Source organism: Papio anubis, chromosome 1, assembly GCF_008728515.1.
Source record: "Papio anubis isolate 15944 chromosome 1, Panubis1.0, whole genome shotgun sequence".
NCBI classification, from domain to species: domain Eukaryota; kingdom Metazoa; phylum Chordata; class Mammalia; order Primates; family Cercopithecidae; genus Papio; species Papio anubis.
Window position 1 is genome coordinate 106968139 of NC_044976.1, and position 23308 is coordinate 106991446.

General features: G+C 38.1%; 1 protein-coding gene across 1 annotated transcript in view; it reads left to right on the plus strand.

Annotated features, from left to right (window-relative positions):
* The window catches only part of FAM102B (family with sequence similarity 102 member B), a 74673-nt gene that overhangs the window by 591 nt on the left and 50774 nt on the right, over positions 1 to 23308 (plus strand). The gene's annotated exons all lie outside the window — the stretch shown is intronic.

The following is a 23308-nucleotide window of genomic DNA, read 5'->3' on the forward strand; positions in this document are numbered from 1 at the left end:
CTCCTGCGCTCCTGACTCCGGATGGTGCCTGGTGTCTGCTCTTCCCTCCCAAATCCTCTAGAAATGGGAGCAATGGCCGGAGAGAGAGGATGCTTCTGGTTTCTCTTAAGACATGTCCATATTTGTGAAATGCAAAGTAGAACTTGAGCTGTTAAAAACAAAAATAACACAAACTGCTGGAGTTCCAAGAGCCCAGCTCTGAACAGAAACCTAGGCTTAGCACAATTCTTTCTCCCTTGTAGGTTACACGGGGACTTGGCCACCCAGTCTGAGACTGGGGTAGGCCTGGCCGGGCTTGACTTGAGTCAAGTGCTCCTGGCAGACGAGACAACAGTCTGTGCCTCATCAGAGAGCGGCGTCTCCAGTTAGACGCTAATGCTGGATGAATTAGTCTTGAAGCGGCCACTAGTGGATCTCCTTGTGGAGAGCTTAGAGCCAGACGGGTAGCCCAGGCCCAGCCCTCATTTTAAAATGAGCCCCTGGGCACTCCCAGAGAGAGGCATTAGCAGGTTACAGAATGAAGCTATTAAATAATAGGTGTGGCATTAATAATAGGTGTGGCAGTGTTTCTTGAGTAATTTCAGAGCTACTCACAGGTTGACAGATGTACCCTAAGGTGCTTTCTTTAAATATGTATATAGAGAGAAAACAATTTTTTTAATGAACTTTGCAGTTCCTGAGATCAAGAAGGGTTAAAAGTTAATGTTTATTTTGCCCATATATACTGGTCTTAGACTTTATTTTTGCCCTAAAAATATTCTACTTAAAAAAAAATTCAGTCATCCCATTTATAATGTAAAGGAAATAATGTCACTGGATTGTGGAATTGGGACCAGAAACTTGTCTTCTGGGGCCATATTGAAGGCTATGGAAGCCAGAAAATGTCCAGTTGGCTAAACCAAAGGATATATGAAATTAATAGTTTGCTGAAGACAGTTTTTAAAATTAAACTGTGGTGACACATCAGTAGATATTCAGCTAAGTATTTTAAACACCTGTTAGAGAAGAATGTAACCTATTTTGGTGCAAAAAAAAATATTGGACCGTCTCTTAGTTATGAAAAAGCCTAAGCCAATTCGTGAAGGTCCTGTTGGTGCAGGTGACAGTCTTACCCTGAGGCCTAGACTGTTTTTCTGCAGGATCCCACCCCCTATATCAGGCAGTTAGACTGGCGCTCCTGGGCCAGTAGTGACACCTGGTGGTCAGGGCATTTGTCTACCGGGCTTCCTTCCTACCTCAGTTATGTTGATTTGACTTACTTCCCACAAGTCAGTTATTCTTTCGTTGTAGGCAGTCATTTATTCAGCCAATATATGTTGGCTTCTAAATATATTATCCTATTTAATTCTCACAGCAAGTCTATAAGGTAGGGGTCCCATTTTGTAGATAAATAAACAGAGGCTCAGAAAGCATAACTCACTTTCCTAAGGTCACCTCAGCTGGTAAGTGCGATGCCAGATTCTGATCAGGTCTGTGTAACTTCAAACAGGGTGATGCCAGATAAAGGAGTAAATCGTGTGCCATATATGAAAGTTTCTGAATAGGGAGCTTCCTAATGACTTTAATGAGCAAGAAGTATACTCCGCAAGACTTAGAAATGAAAAAGTTGAGTATCTTGGGTTAAACTCACGCCTTTTTCTTCCAACTAAAATATGACTTTGATCAATTTGATTTTAAGTAAGATTAGGAATAGTGCTCTGTATAGCCAAACCAAAAAGCCATATAGTGTGAGGGAAATGACTCATAATAAGGAGCCTGTGCCTTTGACATTAGGTAGAGATAGTTGGTGTAAAGCTAAGAGCAAGGGTTTGGAATGTGGTGGGTCTAAGCTTAAACCCCAGTTCCACAATGGTAAACCTGGATGGGTTACTTAGAGTCCCAAAACTTCTGTATGTGGAATGGAAACCATCACTGACATGTGGTGGTGTGAGGATTTAGTGAGATGATGTGCCCAAAACACCTAAACAGTGCTTTAGCATCCAGTTGGCACTTAAAGAGGAGACCAGGGACTTGTCCAAGAAGGTCCAATTGCTTTAGATGTTATATTTGATTCCTTTATCCTAACAACTACAAAATTGTTGGTTTGAGAAGCAGGCCTTATTTTACAAGAAAAAAAGAAAGAAAGAAAATCTGAAATATCTAAAGGAAGTGAATTATTTCAAAATCACAGAACTTTTAATTAGTGGGTGCCAGTCAAGGCAGTGCATCTCTAATTGAACGCTAGATTTTAACTTTTTAAAAATTGCTCTATGTGCCCCTTAAAAGTCATGTATAATTAACACTGTAACATTTCTCCTGTAAAAATATGAAATGAGTTACATAGAAAAGAGGTAACATAGCAGGCTCAAGACTGCTATTCTTAGAAAGGCCTATGTACGTGGCTGGCCCTTGGCTGGCATCTGGGAGCTTGAATGGTAAATGGTTCCATACATGATATAAAACTACCTAAATGGTAAGAGTGGCTCACTGTGCCTAGACTGTACAGAGTGGTTTATGCTAAATTCCATCTGGAATTTTGGTTCTTGCCAGGCAGCCTGCATGACCGGCCCTAATACGAATTTTAGGCATTGAGTCTCTTATGAGTTTCCCTGTTAGACAGCACATCACAATTGAATGCTAGGGAAATTAAGTGTGTGATGATTCGACTTTGTATCTTTACATTGTAGTAAATCTTAGCCATGAGTGGGACTGTATGCTGAGTCCTGTGAGTCCTAATGAATCACCAAATTCAGGATTAGTCTTGGAGACTCCCCGATGGATGAACCTATATAAAATAATACTCATCTTGCTACAGAAAAGCCTTAGAGGCACACAGAAAATTACGTATATAGATATAGATATAAATAGAGAGACCCAAATATATATAGGTCATATACATTTTATATATATATTAATATATTTGGCTTTGTACAACAACTAAACATGCAGATCATTTATTGTTCACCAAATATTAGTTGAGCATTTACCAGGTTTCTATTTATGGCTCTCCATCTGGGATTGTGAGAAGTACAACAAATATGAGGATCCACAAGGGAATTACTTCTAATGAAATTAGATCATAGATGTATAATTGCTTGACAGTAGAAGACAGTGTGACTTAGTGCCCAATGAATGGATCAGACAATATATGAGTGTTGTTGAAATTCTAAAGCAAAAGAGTTTATTTACAACTGTAATGGTTACTAACAACCACATTGGTATTTCAGTGGAGCACGCTGGGAGGATGAATTTGCATTGACAAATTGAGGGTGGGAGGACAGCTTGAGCAAGTCATTAATAAGAGTTGATGATAGATCAGCCTGATTGCAGAGCGTTCACGTTGGACAGAAGCAGAAGATCAGATTAGAGAAACACTTTGAATACCATTGTAAAGAGTTTCTTTCTACTCTCTTTCTACAAATGAGAGTTGCTTTCAGGGTAAAATTAAACCCAAGATTCTTGAACTGACTTGTGTGATTAAAGTGGTGTTTAACCTGGCTGATAGGCTGATGCTATTTGTATTCAAGGTTGGGTGGGGGGGAAATTAGAGATAGGGAGACAAATTAGGAAGCTATTAAAATAACCCAAGCAGGAGCTAATGAGAACCTGAACTCAGAGTTGTCTCATGTAAGTGACTGATAAAATGATTATATTATGACAGATGCCTTGATGCCGCGACAGAAGTAAAGAAGTCAGGAAAATAATTTGTTTTGTTTAAGGGGAATATTGCATATGGTGGTGGAAGATATGGTGGGTTAAGTTGCATGCTTAGCACTCTACATTTGAGGTGACAGTGAGCCTGATGAGTAGTTGGAGGCATTTATTACGGTATGTGGATTTCTTAGATGTTGTCTATTGGAGCCATATAGGACTGCTTACTAAACTTATTTAGAATTTCCTTACATTGTTTTTACCCTTTTAAAGATTATTACTGAAAAAAGGCCAGGCATAGTGGCTCATGCCTGTAAATCCCAGCACTTTCGGAGGCCGAGGTGGGCAGATTCGTTGAGCTCAGGAGTTTGAGACCAGACTGGACAACATGATAAAACCCCATTTCTACAAAAAATATACCAAAAAATTAGCTAGATGTGGTGATGGGCACCTGTAGTGCCGGCTACTCAGGAGGCTGAGGTGGGAGGATCACTTGAACCCGGAGGCAGAGGTTGCAGTGAGCCGAGATCACCGGCACTGCACTCCAGCCTGGGCAACAGAGTAAGACCCTATCTCAAAAATAAATAAATAAAAATAAAGATTATTAGTGAAAATTAATTTTAGAATCCAGTTTTTCTCAGTATTGTTTTCAATGAAGAGATTGGAAAAATATAAAGACTAAAAGGTAATTATTTGTGATAAATGTTGTTAAAATGATCAGGGTAAATTGTCAGATTTTTACATGCCATAGTTAATAAAATATTTGGAAAATACATTGTACAATTATAGTGGTCTATTCAACTGAGGCTAAATTGTTGCCTAATAAAATATAGTCATGTATCCCTTAACAATGAGGATCTGTTCTGAGGAGCGCATCCTTAGGCGGTTTCATCATTGTGCAAAAGTCAGAGTGTACTTACACAAACCTAGATGGTATAGCCTACTACGTGCTTAGGCTGTATCGTATAGCCTGTTGCTCTGCCCACGTTGTATATTTGGTCTGTTGTTGACCAAGATGTCCTCATGCAGTACATGACTGTATTTCTGAAGATGTTTCAAAAGGACAATATTATTTTATTTAAATATTTTCACAGTACTTTCTCTGCAAAAGCATTTAAATCACTTTTGAGGTTTATTAAAACTGTCAGGGCAGGTTTGATTGTGGCCTACTTAAAGGAATAATTGGAAGACATTTTTCCTATATCTTTTAGAATTCCCTAGTTTGCCTTATTTTGTTCATCTTTTTTTTGTGCTGATAGCCAAATAGTTTTCTAAGTTTCACATGAGGCTGTGGCAGAAACACATGTGAATTTGGGGAGTGTCCGGGAAGCCGATGAGCACATCTGTGTACTGGACCTTTTACTTTGTAAACAAGTGGAAAGAATTTCTTTCTTTTGGCCAGAGTACATCCTTCTGTTTTCAAGATTTTAGTTCACTGCACATTGTGTATTTGTTTTTAGTAAACATTTCTTATTGAAAAAGTAATACAGATTCATGTGGAAATTTTAGAAAATAGAAAGACAAAAAGAAAGGAACAAAAATTGCCCATAAATGAACCACCTAGGGATAATCACTATTATAAATATTTTAGTATAGAAATGAGGAGCCTTTATTGATCCGTACACATACATGTATACCCACACTCCCCCACACGACTATCACATATCCTTTTTAAGCCAAAATGAGATTATACTATACTTAGTACAGTTTTTTACTTCATATATCTTTTCATATCATTAAATATTCAATTACAAAATTATTTTAATAGATGCATATTATTCTATTGTATGAGTTTCCATCATTTATTGAACCAAGTCACTTTTAAAGTCTTTCTCCTTTCCTTTCTTTTTTATTAAAAGTTTTATACATAAACTACAATAAACATCCTTATAACCAAGTTTGGTATACCTCTATTATTATTTATTTAGGATTAACACTTAGAAATGGAATTATAGAGTCACAGGGCGTGCAGATTTTTAAGGGTTTTGATACATATTTTCAACTTGCTCTTCAGTGCATTAAATTGATTTTTTAAGATCAGTAATCACTAACAAGCAGCAAATTATCAAAAGTTACTAGCAGTAGAAAGTACTATCTGACCATATGGCACAGAATTCTTTATACCCTAAATCCAGCAACCCCTCTCCTAGGTATACATTTGAAGGAATTGAAATAAGTATGTTGAAGAGAATTCTGTGCTCTCATTGTCTTTGCAGCATTATTTACAATAGCCAAGTTATTGAAACAACTTAAGTGTCTGTAAACAGATGAATGGATAAAGAAAATGTGGTATATACAATGGAAATTATTAAGCCTTTAAAAAAAAAAAGGAAATCATGTCATTTATGACAACATGGATGAACCTGGAGGACTTTTTTTTTAAAGTGAAATAAGCCAGGCACAGAAAGACAAATACTACATCATCTCACATATATGTGGGATATAAAAAAGGTGAACTCATAGTGGGTGAGGGAACAGAGAGATGGGGAACTATTGGTCATAGGGTACAGATGGGATGAATGTGTTCAGATCTGTTGTACAAACTGGTGACTATAGTTAATAATAATGTATTATACTTGAAAATTGGTAAGAGAACAGATCATAAGTGTTCTCCAACAGCAAAAAAATAAGTGTGTGAGTTGATGGATATGTTAATTGGCTTGATTTAACAATTTCACAATATATACACATATCAAAACATTACATAGTACACAGTGAGTAGATACAATTTTTATTTGTCAACTATATTTTAATATAGATAAGTAATTAAAATTTTAAAATTTTAAAATTTTAAAAATTTTAATTAAAAAAGTTCCTTATACCCTGACCAGAAATGGAGTCATCAATTCACATTATTAAAGTACCAGGAATAATAGCAACTGACACTTATTTGAGCACTTTCCCAGTGCATCAGGAACTTTTCTAAGCCTTTACATTTAATCTTCAAGATATTCCTGTGAGGAAGGTGCTATTATTACGTCATTACCATTATGAGTACCCTTGTCATGATTATTGCTGCTATTACTCTCATTTTATACCTGGGGGAACAGAAGCACAAAGGGATGCTGAAAGTTACTCAGCTAGTAAGTAGTAGAGCTAGGAGGCATTCTAGCTCCAAGGACCACTGTTAATCACTAAATTCTACTGCCTTTCAGGCTTTGTGTTGTATGCTTTCTCATTTTTATGTTTTATAAAAATGGCAGATAAATATATAGATATACTATAACTTTTTCTGAATGTCAGTTTCAGAAAACTGGTTCCAATATGTGACATCATTAAACAGGTTACAAGACCTGGCCCCTTTAGATTTGAGGCAGTTGTATATGAAAGCTAAGTAAAGTGCAGCTGGGCATTTTTGTGGGCTCATGCCTGTAATCCCAGCACTTTGGAAGACTGAAGCAGGAGGGTGACTTGAGCCCAGAAATTCAAGAACAGCCTGGGCAACGTAGTGAGACCCTGTCTTTGAAGAAAATTTAAAAATTAGTGGGGTGTCGTGGCATGCACCTGTGTTCCCAGCTACTCAGGGAGAAGGAGGTGGGAGAATCGCTTGAGCTTGGGAGATTGAAGCTGCAATGAGCCATGATTGCATCACTGCACTCCAGCCTGGGTGATGGAGCAGGACTCTGTCTCAAAAAAAAAGAAAAAAAGAAAAGAAAAATGGTACTCATTCTTTTTTTTTTCAAGATGTGGCTTTGTACAACCAAGTTCACAAAATTTAGTCACATTATTGGATAGTCATATCTTATAAAAATAGTATTAATGCCATTTTACACCCATAAGTTAATATTCACCATTGTGTCACTGAGCCTTACATAGCAGGCATTTTGTAAATATTGAAAGAAAGCAAATATTTGGAGAAAAGATCTGTTGTAGTTTTGCTAAAGATGACACATATGCAGAGATCACTAAACTAAATATATGGGGGAAGTATATCCTGTTTTATCTACACAGCTTATGAAAAATTATGTTCAGTTTGGAGTGTAGGTCTTTGAGGGTTATCAAACGGAGGTCCAAGGAAGGTATTGGGATTCTTACGAATCTTGAGTTATGCTAATAGCAGGAGACTGGGGTTAGTCTTGAGAGAAGATAATGGTCTTCAAATACTAAAAAATTGACTTGTATATATGTATATTTTACATTCCTAATTTTATTTGATTTTTACAAAACCCCTTTAATAGAAGTAGAAAACCATTGTCACCTGTTTTTGGTTTAGGATGAATAGCAGGTGCTATAACAAGGTATTTTTAAAAAGTAACAAGTGGCTTAACCAAGATAGAAGTTTACTTCTTTTTCATATGAAGTCCAAGCTAGTGTGGTAGCTGTGCTCTGTCCAGTTGTCAGGGGCCTGGAATCTTTTTGTCTTGTTGCTCTCAGGGTATTGTTCTCATCCACAGGGACTAACTTGGCTTACCCCACATCCGAATTCCAGCCACTGGGAAGGAGGAGAGGGGAAGGGGAGGTCCCTTGTGCTCACAGTCCATTGACCAGGACATCAGCACCATGCCACATCCAGCCCCAAGGTTGAGAAATGTAGTCTTTGCTGGGTGCCTATATGCCTAGCAAAACACTCACTTAGAATAAAGGGAGGAGAGGACAGATATCAGGATAATTAGCCTCTGTCATACCGCTCTTTTAGACATGAGAAAGTTGATCCTTAGAAAATAATTTGTCCAAAGTCACATATCAACTAATGAAAGATATTTGAAAAATTGTCCCATAAAGAGGGAATAGACTTATGCTGGGTGCAGCTGAGGACAGAACTAGGACCAGTGGGGAGCTGTTAAAGAAGGCATGTTTCTATTCAGATAATATTAAAACAAATAAGTTATAACATTTAGGAGAGTACAATAGTGAGTAGGCTACCTCAGTACTACTAACAGTTGAATGACCTCACCCTTTTGTCAGGAATGTTACTCATCATTAGGAGGATGGGTCATCTAGATGATGATGCTGATTATTCTTTTTACAGACAGAGTGTTACTCTGTTGCCCAGGCTAGACAGGCTTGAGTGCAGTGGCACGATCATAGCTCACTGCAGCCTTGAATTCCTGGGCTCAAGCGATCCTCTCTCCTCAGCCTCCTGAGTAGCTGGGGCTACAGGTATGTGCCACAGGAACATGCTAAATTTTCTATTTTTGTAGAGATGTGTTCTTGCTATGTTGCCCAGGCTGGTCTCAAATTCCTGGCCTCAAGCAATCCTCCTGTCTCAGCCGCCTAAAGTGCTGGGATTACAGGTGTAAGTCACTGTACCTAGCCTCACCTAAATGATTCTTAAGGCCCTTTCTAACTCCAAAATTCTATGATTAAGCTTTCAATTTTGTCTTTTAATACTACTCTTCCTAATCCTTTCATTATAGCTGGGTCTGGACAGCTTATTATCAGCCAATTATATATGCATTTGTGTCTCCTTGATATCCTCTCCTTCACCCTTCTTTTAGTCAATCTATATTTCAGCCATTCTTTTAATATCTAAATCAGATATCTTCTCAGTTTTATACCCATACGTGTCCAACCTACAGTCCACCCACTGCTGCTAACATTACTATACATACTGTACCCTTAATTAATGTTCGTTACTTGTTGAATGAATGAAAACTTTTCTCACCATCCCACTGTGATTTCACTTCTCACTCAATTCTTACAGTTCTTGTTGCTACCAGTCATTTCACACCAAATTTACTCTTTCAGTTACCTTCATGAAAAATTACCATACGGTGTACAATTTGCAGTAATAAAAACAAATTCAAGAATAGGTAGAAAGGTGAAAGTGTTTAACTGGGAGTTTTTTTGTGGGGGTGGGATCAGGGGAAGTGTCATGGAAGAGAATTCCTTAGCAGGGTTTTTTTAAAAGTCTAGCTGGAGGGGAAAACGGAGTGATAAAGGGAACAGAAGACACGGTGACATGAAGCAGTGTTGTGTTGAGGGCACAGTGGGTAGAGTGGTGTATAACTGCTGCCACATAGAGGGAGGGAGAGGAAGTGGTCATTTCAAGGAGCCTAGACTTGGTTCTGTGCTGTAGTTTAGGGAGCCAAAAGCAGGGAGTGATATGCAAAGTTAGTGGTTTGGTTTAGGGTTGGAATTGAAGAGAATTCTCATCTGATACATGACCTTAGCTTTCTCAGTAGCAACCAAGAAAGGTAGAGTAAGGGATATGAGGATAATGATGAAAGATCAGAAAAACTTTCACAAGGAATGGGAGAGGAAGCTGACCAAAGACAAGTCCAAAAGTCCCAACCGAAATTTAAAAACATGAATTTTAATGATAGCAGTATACGCATTCATGCAGTTTTCTCCAGCAGGGCTTGTACATTAGGATAGGAGGCAGTGGGTAGTAGAATTGATTCAGGTTTGGAGGTTTATAGGTATGTGGAAAGGCCTAAGGCAATTGGGAGTACTAGTGAAAAAGGAATCTAAAGAATTGGTAATGGAGTCCAGATTTCATAAGGAGCAAAACCAGGCCAGGAATAAATAAGGAAAATATGGAACAGTTGGAGGATGAAGGCCTCAGTGATGTTAAAGGAAGATATGTGTGGAAGGAAAGACGCTGTGCAGAATTAGGTGGTGGGGAGAGGCTGTGCTCAGAGTGGGATATTAATGCTTGTGATTATTTCAGTAGAGCAGTCCACAGTTGGGTGTTGGTATGGATGTTGCTGAGATGGTGTGAAGAATGGCATAGGGCAGGCCGGGCGCAGTGGCTCAAGCCTGTAATCCCAGCACTTTGGGAGGCCGAGACGGGCGGATCACAAGGTCAGGAGATCGAGACCATCCTGGCTAACATGGTGAAACCCCATCTCTACTAAAAATACAAAAAACTAGCCGGGCGAGGTGGCAGGCGCCTGTAGTCCCAGCTACTCGGGAGGCTGAGGCAGGAGAATGGCGTAAAAACCCGGGAGGCGGAGCTTGCAGTGAGCTGAGATCCGGCCACTGCACTCCAGCCTGGGCAACAGAGCGAGACTCCGTCTCAAAAAAAAAAAAAAAAGAATGGCATAGGGCAAAGAACCCTGAGTCTAGGGCGTGTTGTTTGCATGGTATTAAGATAGCCAGAATGATTGCAGGTGTTGAATTGAAGAGAAAAAGACTGCAAAACAGCTACTTCAGTGTCTCATCAACCTGGTAGGGAAGAGTGTGACATAAGCCAGACATCATGTGCCTCAAGCTTTTAAGCCCTAAGCTTAAAACTAGAAGAGTTACAGCCTGCATGTGGCAATGAATTGTTCGGAGAGTGCTGGCACTGCCTCTGGACCTGTGGAAGATGGGGGTGGAGAATAAACATCGCCTCTGCTGTAGGGGATACAATACAGCTAGTGTCCTCGTGAGATAGCCGGGTTTCAGTTAGGCAATAAGAGGAGTGTTCTGTGAAGAGGCTGAGAGTATGAGGGTTTGTTTAATCCTGGAACAGAGGTTTCAGGTGGTATCATGGAATGAGTTGGGAGAGAGAGGAGCAAGAGAATAAGTCGGAGTGAGGAAGAACAGAACAGTAGGACAGAGCAGATTGAGGATTTAGGGAGAATAGGTGACCAAGACTTACATCTTAGATTTTTCGTACAGATTCCAGGAATGAAAGGTATAATTTGAACTGACTGGCATTAAAATTTTCAGTTTTCAATTAAAAGTGATACAAGACAGTTTCTCCAGCTGCTACTTCTTGGAGTGTAAAAATGAGGTTGCGTTAGGTCCTGCCACCCACTGCCTAGGAAGTTGTGCCTTCTTTCTTACTGTCTCACACCCCTCTACTGACAAACTTAATCTTCATCCTCACCAATCTTTTAACTATCATTTCAGAGGATGAACTATTCTTCCTCCTGTTCCTTGCCATTTCTCTGTATCTTTGATCCTATCCTTGTTTACCTTCGTTCTCCTTCTCTATACAATTCTGATACAAACTTCATGAGAAATGTATCTACATTTCCTGTCTCTTAAGCATTTGTGCTCTCCCCTCAATCTTGTACTCTGACTGTTGATCCAGCACTCAACTAAAACTGTTTTTGCTAATACCATCAGTCATCCCTGATTGCCATGTCTAGTCAGTATTTTCTCATTTGTACCTTTGTACTCGGTTTGAAACACTCTGAAAATTACCTGTTTCTTGAAACTTGACTATCTTGACTTCCATGAATCTCTGATTCCTTCTCTGAATTGCTTGAAGGCACTTCTTCTGCCTGCCCTTTTTTTATAGACTTTATTTTCAGAGCAAAATTGAATGGAAAATACACAGAGTTTCCATATGCCCACTGCCTCCTGCTCACATAGCCTCCCCCACTAGCAACATCCTGCCACACGGTCGTACATTTTTGCCAGTAGAGAACCTACATTGACACATCATTATCACCCAAAGTTCACAGCCTACATTAGGGTTTACTCTTGGTGTTGTACATTCTAGGGGGTTGGCAAGTATCTAATAACATGTATTCACCAATCTAGTGTCATACAGAATAGTTTCACTGCCCTAAAAATCTTCTGTGTTCCACCTTTTCATTCCTCTTTCTCCTCTAATCCTTGATTTATGTTATTTATTTATTTATTTATTTATTTATTTTGAGACGGAGTCTTGCCCTGTCGCCCAGGCTGGAGTGCATTTGCAATGGTGCGATCTTGGCTCACTGCAACCTCCGCCTCCCGGGTTCAAGCAATTCTCCTGCCTCAGCCTCCCAAGTAGCTGGGATTACAGGAGTGCACCACCACACCTGGCTAATTTTTTTGTGTGTCTTTAGTACAGATGGGCTTTCACCATGGTTTTGCCTTTTCCAGAATGTCATATAGTTGGAATCATGCACTATGTAACTTTTTCATATTGGCTTCTTTCGCTTAGTAATATGCATTTAAGGTTCCTCTTCCTTCATGGCCTCGTAATTCATTTCTTTTTAGCACTGAACAATAGTAATTATCTGGATATACTGTGGTCTATCCATTCATCTACATATCTTAGTTGCTTCCAAGTTTTGGCAATTATGAATAAAGTTGCCATACACATGTGTGTCCATGTTTTTGTGTGGACATAAGCTTTCACCTTATTTGGTTAAACACTGAGGAGCACGACTGCTGGGTCATATTAGAAGAGTATTGCCCACCCATCTTTAAAGGCTTTACAGGATCTGTGAGGCAAGGAGGGCAATTATTAGGATTCTACTTTGCAAATTTTTTTGAGATTCCGTCTCAAAAAAAAAAAAAAAAAAGATCAGAAAAGGTAAATGATTTACCCAACATTATACTAGTAGTAAGTGATAGAGCAGGTCTAAAATTCAAGATTCCTGCTGACTCATCCAAGACTTTTTCATTATCTTATGTGACCTCTTTATTACATAACAGAGAAATAGAGTTTACATTTCTCACCTGGAGGTCCAGGCCAAAAACTTCTACACAATCCTTGAAAAACTACAGTACCTCGTATAGCCTTGGCTGGGAAAGGGAATAGGCTGGAAAAGTAACTATAGTCTTTGCTAGGGCCTTTAGTGATGAGGATATTAGAGTCTCCCATAAATCCAAGAATTTGTTTGTATTTACAATGTATTAGGCCAAGAGTGAAAAGGCAACTCAGAAAATATTTGCAAATCATGTACTTCATAAGGGATTGATATCAAGAATAAAGAACTCCTATAACTCAATAACAACAAAAACACCAAACAACCCAATAAAAAGTGGACAAAGGACTTAAATAGACATTTCTCCAGAGAAGTTATACAAATGGCCAAAAGCACAAGAAAAGGTACACAACATCACTTATCATTAGGGAAATGCAAATCAAAACCACAGTGAGGTATCACCTCTCACTCATTAGGATGGCAACTATCAAAAACAAAAAACAAAAACAAAAAAATAACAAGTATTGGCAATGATGTGGAGAAATTAGAACCCTTTTGCATTGTTGGGAATGTAAAATGGGGCAGCCATTGTGGAAAACAGTATGGTGGTCCCTCAAAAAACTTTAAAACAGCAATTCTTCTGGATATATACTCAAAGAATTAAAAGCAGGGACTTAAATATTTGGACACCCATGTTCATAGCAGCATTATTCTAAGTAACTGAAAGGTGGAAGAAAACTAAGTGTCCATCACAGGATGAATGGATAAACAAAATGTGGTATATACATACAGTGGAATATTATTCAGCCTTAAAAAATGAAGGAAATGCCAACACATGCTACAACATGGGTGAAGGTTGAGGACATTATGCTAAATAATCCAATCACAAAAAAAAAAAGACAAATACTCTGTAATTCTGCTTAAATGAGGTACCAAAAGTAATCAGAGTCATAGAGATAGAAAATAGAATGGTGGTTGCCAGGGGCTGGGGTAGGGAAAAATGAAGAGTGTAATGGATATGGAGTTTGGGTTTTGCAAGATAAAAAGAGTTCTGGAGATTGAATGCATAACAGTGTGAATGTACTTAACACTACTGAACTGTACACTTAAAAATGATTAAGATGGGCCGGACGTGGTGGCTCATGCCTGTAATCCCAGCACTTTGGGAGTCCAAGGCGGGCAGATCGCCTCAGGTCAGGAATTCAAGACCAGCCTGGCCAACATGGTGAAACCCCATCTCTACTAAAAATACGGAAATTAGCTGGGCGGTGGTGGGCGCCTGTAATCCCAGCTATTCGGGAGGCTAAGGGAGGAGAACCGCTTGAACCCAGGAGACAGAGGTTGCAGTGAGCCGAGATCACACCACTGCACTCCAGCCTGGATGCCAAAAGCTAGACTTCATCTCAAACAAAAAGGGGGTGGGGGGTTAAGTGGTCAATTTTATGAGTATTTTACCACAATTTTTTAAATGAATAAATATTTCACCCCCCCAAATTTTTATTAAGCCAAACCAATTATTTGTACATTAATATATTCAACTAATGTAGACTTGTATTTAAAAAAAAAGTTTTCTGTTTTTTAAACTTCGTAATTTAGGAACATTTTATTATGAATTTTTCTGCAGTAGCAATGATGAGTTCATGCAATCATTCTACCAACTAATGTGATTTAGTAGAATATTCACATATGGGCTTAAACAGTAATTGATTTTTATTTAACAGTTTTAGAAAAATCCCTCTGTCAGATGATAACTGTTTACCATCAGAGGAATTGCCAGACTGTTTTTCAAAGAGGCTACACTGCGAAATGCTTCCCTGATGAAGATTCAGGGTTGCTATAGCACTCTTTAAAGTGGTTTTTCACAATAAGCACAAGTCAAAATGTTATTAGAGTCAAAATGTCTGACATTCTATTATCCCATTTTCCCTCTTCCTCGTTAAGTCCTACTAATCCTTTAAAGCTCATAGATGCCATCTCTTCTAAGGAGAATTCCCTAATTTCTCAGCTCAAATTAATAGCTCCGTTCCTTCTGGGAACTTTCAGGGATTGGTGGGACTTAAACAGAAAAGGGAAAGAGTTACCATATGACTCAGCAATTCCACTCCTAGGTGGAATGAAATTCTGTATTCAAGAGAAAAGAAAATATGTCACACAAAAATGTGTACATGAATTTTCTTAGCACCATTGTTCATAACAGCCAAAAAGTTGAAACAACCCCAGTGTCCATCAACTGATGAATGGATAAATGAAACGTGATGTATCCATAGCATGGAATGTTACTCAGCAATAAGATGAAATGAAGTACTGCTAGATGCAACAACATGGATGAAGCTTGAAAACATCATGATCAGTAAGGAAGCCAGTCACAAAAAAACACATATTCTATGATTCAATTGATATAAAACATCTGGAATAAGCAAAAATCTACAGAGACAGAAAGTAAATTAGTGGTTGGCTAGGGCTGAGGGACTGGAGGGAAATGGGCAGTGACTGCTAGTGGATATGAGGTTTCTTTTGGAGGTGATGAAAATGTTCTAAAATTGACTGTGGCAATGGTTTCACAAACTGAATATACTAAAAGCAATGAATTTGTACACTTAAAATGAGATACGATATGTGGATGATATATGTGAATTACATCTCAGTAAAACAGGCTTTTCCATTTTAATGTTATTTGTTTTGTGTATGTGTGTGTGTGAGATGGAGGTGTCACTATTTGCCCAGGCTGTTCTCAAACTCCTGGGTTCAAGCAATCTGCTCGCCTCAGCCTTCCAAGTGGCTGGGACCACATGCACGCACCACTGTGCCTGGCTCCTAAAAAAGCTTTTTTTAAAAAAGCATTTTTTGACAAAATTCCCCTAAACTAATACAATTCCTGGGCAATTCATTTTTTAATTTAGCAAATACCTGCCTAGTTAATATATTGTTTTATTCTGCTTCTATACTGAGTAGCTGAGACTATAGGTGGATGCCACCACCCCCAGATAATTTTTCATTTTTCTGTTGAGACAAGGTCTTGCTATGTTGCCTGGGCTGGTCTCGAGCACTTGGCTTCAAGCCATCCTCTCACCTCCCAAAGTGCTGAGATTACAAAGTGTGAGCCACTGTGCCTGGCTCAGTGCTATTTTTCCAACAGCATGAGCTCACTTCGTATCTCTAGGCCACTTTTTGGTAGTTTTCACAACATTTCAAACTTTCTCATTATTGTTATAGCTCTTATGATGATCTGTGATTAGTGATCTTTGATGTTACTGTTGTAATTGTTTTGGGGAGCCATGAACTGCACCCAGAGAAGGTGGTAAACTTAGTGAGTGTTGTGTGTGCTCTGACTGCTCTACTCACTGGCCGTTCCCTCATCTCTCTTCCACTTCTGGGACCTCTCTATTCCCTGAGACAAAAGAATATTAAAATTAGGCTAATTAGCCCTACAGTGGCCTCTAAATGTTCAAGTGAAAGGAAGAGTTGCGCATCTCTCATTTTGGTCAAAAGCTAGCAATGATTAGGCTTAGTGAGGAAGGCATGTCAAAAGCTGGGATAGGCCAAAAGCTAGGCCTCTTGCACCAAACATTTAGCCAAGCTGTGAATGCAAAGGAAAAGTTCTTGAAGGAAATTAAAAGTGCTACTCCAGTGAACACATGAATGATAAGAAAGTGAAACAGCCTTATTGCTGATATGGAGAAAATTTTAGTGGTTGGACAGAAGATCACACCAGCCACAATATTTCCTTAAACCAAAACCTATTCCCTGACTCTCCTCAATTCTACGAAGTCTAAAAGGTGAGGGAAATGCAAAAGAAAAGTTTGAAACTGGCGTAGGTTGATTCACGGGGTTTAAGGAAAGAAGGCATTTCCATCACATAAAAGTGCAAGGGGAAGCGGCAAATGCTAAAGTAAAAGCGCAGCAACTTATCAAGAAGATCTTGCTAAGATCATTGATGAAGGGGGCTATGCTAAACAACAGATTTTCAATGTAGATAAAACAGCCTTCTATTGGAAGGCAATGCCATCTAAGATTTTCGTAGCTAGAGAGAAGTCAGTGCCTGGCTTCAGAACTTCAAATGATAGGCTCACTCTCTTGTTAGGAGCTAATGCAACTAGTGACTTTCAGTTGAAGCCAGTGGTCACTTATCAGTGTGAAAATCCTAGGGCCCTTAAGAATGATGCTAAGTCTACTCTGCCTGTGCTCTATAAGTGGAAGAACAAAGCCTGGATGACAGCACATCTATTTACAGCATAGTTTACTGAATATTTTAAGCCCACTGTTGAGACCTACTGCTCAGAAAAAAGAAAAAAAAAAAAAGATTCCTTTCAAAATACTTTCAAATCGTTGGCAATACACCTAGTCCCCAAGAGCTCTAATGAACATGTGTAAGATAAATACTGTTTTCACACCTGCTAAAACAACATGCATTCTGCAGCCTGTGGGTCAAAAAGTAATTTCAACTTTCAAGTCTTGTTATTTAAGAAATACATTTTGTAAGGCTGTTGCTGCCTTAGATAGTGATTCCTCTGATGGACCTGAAAAAATTAAATTGAAAACCTTCTGGAAAGGATTTACCATTCTAGATGCTATTAAGCTTGTTTGTGATTTATGGGCGGAGGTCAAAATACCAACATTAATGGAGTTTGGAAGAAGTTGATTTCAGCCCTCATGGATGACTTTGAGGGGTTCAAGACTTCACTGGCTGCAGATGTGGTGAAAATAGCAAGGGAACAAGAATTAGAATTGACCCTGAAGATGTGACTGAATTGCTGCAATCTCATAATAAAACTTGAATGGACAATGAGGTGCTTTTCTACATATGAGCAAACAACGTGGTTTATTGAGATGGTATCTATTCCTAGTGAAGATATTGTAAAAATTGTTAAACTCACAGCAAAGGATTTAGAATAGTTCATAAACCATAAACTTAGTTAATAAAGCAGCAGGGTTTGAGGGGATTTTTAATTTTGAGAGAAGTTCTACTGTGGGTAAAATCCTGTCAAACATCACATGGTACAGAGAAATATTTTATGAAAGGAAGTCAATTGATGCAGCAAACTTCCTTGTTCTCTTATTTTAAGAAATTGCCACAACCACCTCAGCCCTTAACAACCACCACCCTGTCAGTCAGTAACCATCAACATCGAGGTTTGCTACCAACAAAAAGATTACTACTCACTTAAAGCTGAGAGGATTGTTGGCATTTTTTAGCAATAATGTATTTTTAAATTAAGGTATATACATTTTTTAGACATAATGCTGTTATACACTTAATAGACTACAATATAGTATAGACAAAACTTTTTTATGCACTGGGAAACCAGAAAATTAATGTGACTCACTTTATTGTGATATTTGCTTCATTGTGGTGGTCTGGAAGTGAACCCATAATATCCCTGATATATACCTATATTCCAGGCCATTGAAATATTTAAATTATTCTTCACTGCAATTTTTTTACATTATGAGATTATTTTTTAATGTTTATTATCTTATCTGCACAAAGTATAAAGATTGTAGTATCTATCCTAATTTGTATTAATCTGCCATAATATATATATTGGCTATAATTTTTATTAAATTCAGTTTTTCAGGACTAGATTTTACATACCTAAATTCTGTTAAGAATTTTTAATTTTTTTGTGGCAATTTATAGTCAAGAGCAAATGCTATCATGTCATTTTAGCCAGTGAGTTTTATGTTTGTTATTACTACCACTAATAATCATCATGGATTGAATAAAAGACCTACAGAATATTTTTCTTTCTTAAGCAAATCCAGGAGAGAATTTTGAGCAGGGTTTAGTCAGCAAAGATATTCAGGATAGAAATGTCCTGCTTTGGGGTAGGACAGAAACAGACTTGAAAAGCACATGGAAAGATACATTGCAGAGAATATAGTGGCTGAGTTGGGGAGCAGAGTAGAGCATATTTGGGGGATACAGTGAAGGACAAGACTGGAAAAGTCCTTTGGGAACCAGAATTTGGCAGGCCTTGGATGGATTTTATTCTTGGATTTGAAGATTGGATTTTATTCTTTAGGTAATATGATTTGAATCCACACACACACACTTTTTCCTGATCAGCATACAAAATGTAGAAAATATATAAAATTAGAAGAATATGTTGCCTATAAGAGGTAATCACTGCTAATATCTTGGAATATAGCTTTCCAGTTTCTTGCAGTTTGTGTTTTACACAGTTGAAACCACATTACGTACATAATTTTTTATCCTGCTTTTTTTTCTTTTTTTTTCCCTGAGATAGGATCTCACTCTGTCATCCAGGCTGGAGTGCAGTGGCACAGTCATAGCTCACTGCACCCTTGTCCTCCCGGGCTTAGGTGATCCTCCTGAGTAGCTAAGACTACAGGTGCACACCACCACACCTGCTAATACTGTATTTTTTGTGGAGATGGAGTTTCACCATGTTGTCCAGTCTGGTCTTGAACTCCTGAGCTCAAGCAATCCACCTACCTCGGCCTCCCAAAGTGCCGGGATAGGAATGAGCAATCATGTCCAACCCTCCTGCTTTTTTTTTTTTTTTTTTTAACTGAACACTGTAATATAAGCATGTCCCATGTTACTAAAAACTTTAGTGTATTTATTTCAATAATACTATACATATTCTTTCATGGATGGAGTGTAAATTAAGTAACAGTTCTTCTGTTTTGGTTATTACTGTTGTTTCCTGTGTATTCCCTTTATTGCTAATTCTGAACTGTTTCCCTTAAACAGTTGAGTATAAGAAGCAAGGTATATGACAGTATGTGGTAGGTGGCTGAAAATTTAAGTCTGAAAACCGACATAAACTGTTAGGATTGTAAAATAGTTAGGGTTGCAGACCTAGATTTTAAGAAAATCCACCGGGACAAGATAATAAAGCCAAGGATAGTATGCAGAACAAAACACAAGGGCCAGAGGACAGAACCTTGGTAGAAAAGACCTAATTGGGGCCAATGAGACCAACCATTGGGGAGGTATGTGGTATCGCAGAAGCTAACTATGGAAAGTACGTTAGAGGAGAGGGCGTTCAGCTCTGCCATAGTGTGAAGAGATGGGGTAATATGAGAAATGCTCTGTTTATTTGGCAATCAGCAAAGCTAACTATGGAAAGTACATTAGAGGAGAGGGTGTTCAGCTCTGCCATAGTGTGAAGAGATGGGGTAATATGAGAGATGCTCTGTTTATTTGGCAATCAGCAAAGCTAACTATGGAAAGTACATTAGAGGAGAGGGTGTTCAGCTAGAGATGCTCGTTTATTTGGCAATCAGCAAGTCTTCAGTGAATTCTGAGAGAAAAGTTTCAATGGAGTTGTAGGAGCAGAAACCAGGTTTTAAGGGGTTAGAGAGTGAGCATGTGGTGAAGGAGCAGAAGCATGGAGTGTAACTTCTTTTGGAAGCCTTGTTAATGAAGAAAAGGAGAAAAATGCAATTGGATAAAAGAGACAAGAATAAACAGCAATATTTTATTTATTTTTAGGAGAGGGACTTGAACTTGATTATATTTTGAGGCAAAGGATTACTGTAAATCAAAATAGTGATACAAATATTAAAAACAAACTCATGATTGAGAGTCTGTATGCTTTCTTAAAAAAAATATTTTTTTTTCTGTCTTAAAACCTGATTACTAGTTTAAGAAGAAATTCCCAGGCTTTTCCTAATCAAATGCTATTTCCAAGCATTGTGGCTTAAAAACTGGCTTACACCCGAGCCTTACTTTATCTTACTGAAATGAGGAACTACCCATAGTATTGATTTTGGGCTTTGTATGTTTGCTTTGTTTTATTTAAGTGAGTCATCGCTAGCATAGCATGAGCATAAACGCATTTAGTGACATTTTATTTCTAGTTAACATGTTCTGTATTTCCTTGTTCACAGATTGCAATCACTTTTCAATGGCAATTTCTGAGAATTCTCTAGTGCTGGTGTCTAAATATAAAGTTATTAACAGTTTATCTTCTGTTGTTACCTTTTTGAGGCCAGTTCAGGTTACCGTAAGGTTTTGTATTGTTAAAGTATCACCTCTGTGTACCATCCAAGGCATCTTTATGGTTAAGAAATGACTTACAGGAAATGCACCTGAGTATCTTATGTGGGCAGTTCTGTGGACATCACTATTTCCTTTATGTATGAGGCAGAAAACAGTTTTAGAAATAGCCTCAGGAAGTAGTTAGAAAAGATTATTCATAGTCCTTCCAAAAAAAGGTAATTGGTTGCAAGATTTTGCTTTAAGCTAAATTAATAATCTCTTATAAGCAATCATAAATTACCTTTATTATTTCCATTAATAGAAAAGTAAACATAATCATCAGACTAGTAATACAGATAATATGCATTTGTAATTATACACAATTGAAAACTGTAACTTCCGTCATTATGCTAATCAAGTGTAAGCCTTCCTGAAGCAACTAGGAACTCAGTAATAACTGCAGCATTAGCTCTTACTTGCTCATTCAAGAAACTGAAAATTATTACCAACTGGTAGTAAGTCAAAATGAATTCAAGAGCTATTTTTGCTAAGATAACTTATATAAGCCCTAGCTGCCACATGACTCTCTGCTGGTACTGTATTGCCTTCAAAGGAACATCAATCCAGCATTCAAAATAATTAAGAAGCTGGTTAACTGTTAGAGTTTCTCTCACTCGCCTACCCTGCTCCCTCTGGGGTTTTCTTCTATGTGAGGAGTGGTGTCAGATAAGTCAAGTAACACAATGTAAGGCATAAACATGAAGTCTGTTTACACTGGCTGCGATCAATATCAGCAGGAGATAGCAGGTCTGTGCCACTCAAGGAATGTCCCAGCATGTATGCTCACTACAGTCCTTTTATATACAGCCATCTATAATCTCATCCTTTCACCAATGCATATGATCCCTTCCATCTCCCCAGACCTTCCTTCAAAGTAGAGCTATATTAATAGTAGGCTGTGCTGCTGTGCCTTTGATTATAGGTTACTTCATCTGCATAATTTCTGAATTATTGTAATATCATTAGTATAAGGATAAGCAAAACAACCAGAGCAGAGCCTTCGTGGTACAGTTTGTACTAACTCTTTGTGCTGTTTTGTCATACCCTGGCCATGTCGTTGGCTCATTTCTCTCTTGATCATAAGAATGTAAACACCCTGCCATCTCCTTACCTATATTTCCAAGTATGTCTTGGTGACCCAAACATATTCTTTTGAACTTACTGCTTAATATTCCTGTTCCAGAAAACTGATACATTTTACTCCTCTGATATTATAGAGTTCCCTTTTGATAATTATACTTGTGAAAATACCAACAGAGGAATACTTTCATAATATGTGGCAATATTTTTCACAGTACTGGAGGATGGCAAAACGAATAATACATAACAGAAATTTCATTAAACTCCTATTTCCCTTACTCTCAGTAGCTTTCATTTGCAAGGAAGCTACTCCAGACATGCATGCAGAAGACTCCAGGAGTTTATAGGAACCAAAGAATCATTTTACCCAAGGACTCAGGAAATGCATCGTAGGAAGAGCTTTTGAGCAATGTCTTGAATTATAACACTTGGTGGTTTACGCAGTGGGGTGTGTGTGTGTGTGTGTGTAATGCCATTTAATTTAGTAAGTTTTTATAAGCATTTTAGATTCAGACAACATATGTTTACCAATTTGTACCTGACTATAAAACATTTTATAAGAGGAAATTTATGCAGAGGAAAATAATTACAAATTACTTTCACCATCCATTCAGTGTTGAAATTAAACTTGAGCTCAGATCTGCTGAGTCTAAAATTTGTTCCCTCCTCTTTTTACCATGTGGGTGAGGCTGTATACTAGGAAAGGATAAGAAGACATTTGGGAGGGCATCCTAAAGGATGAGAAAGCCAAGAAGGCAGACATGCAGGTGCATAGTGCCAGGGCAGAAAATAGTGAAGAACTGTAGGGACACAAATTTGAGAGGTTGAAGGGAGAAGACTGAATACTAGCTGAAGAGTTTGGTTTTTCATGTACATACATAAGAAGCCATAAGTTTATTGATCTGGAAACTGGCTGATTGGATCTGTAATTGAAGAAACTGTTTACAGCTATTATTTTCCCACACCTTTTTAGAATATTTAGAAAGAATAAAAAGTGTTTTTGTTCAAAAGTAAAGTCTTTTTGGAAGAACAAGTAACCTACTAGTTTGGTTTCTTGCCTTTTCTTTTTCCTATACAACACCAATGTACCTTTTCCTGTTTCTTAAGATCTAACTTGTAATTCATTTTTCATTTCTTCAAGTGTTTTATTCAGAAAGGGTACTTGGGTGATAGTTTTTAGCCTAAGAGTTATCTTTCTTTTTCCTTCCTACACAATGCTTAGTTTGGGCTGGTTATAGAATACATAGTTCACATTAACTTCTGGGTTTTGTGAAGTTATTTATTCCCT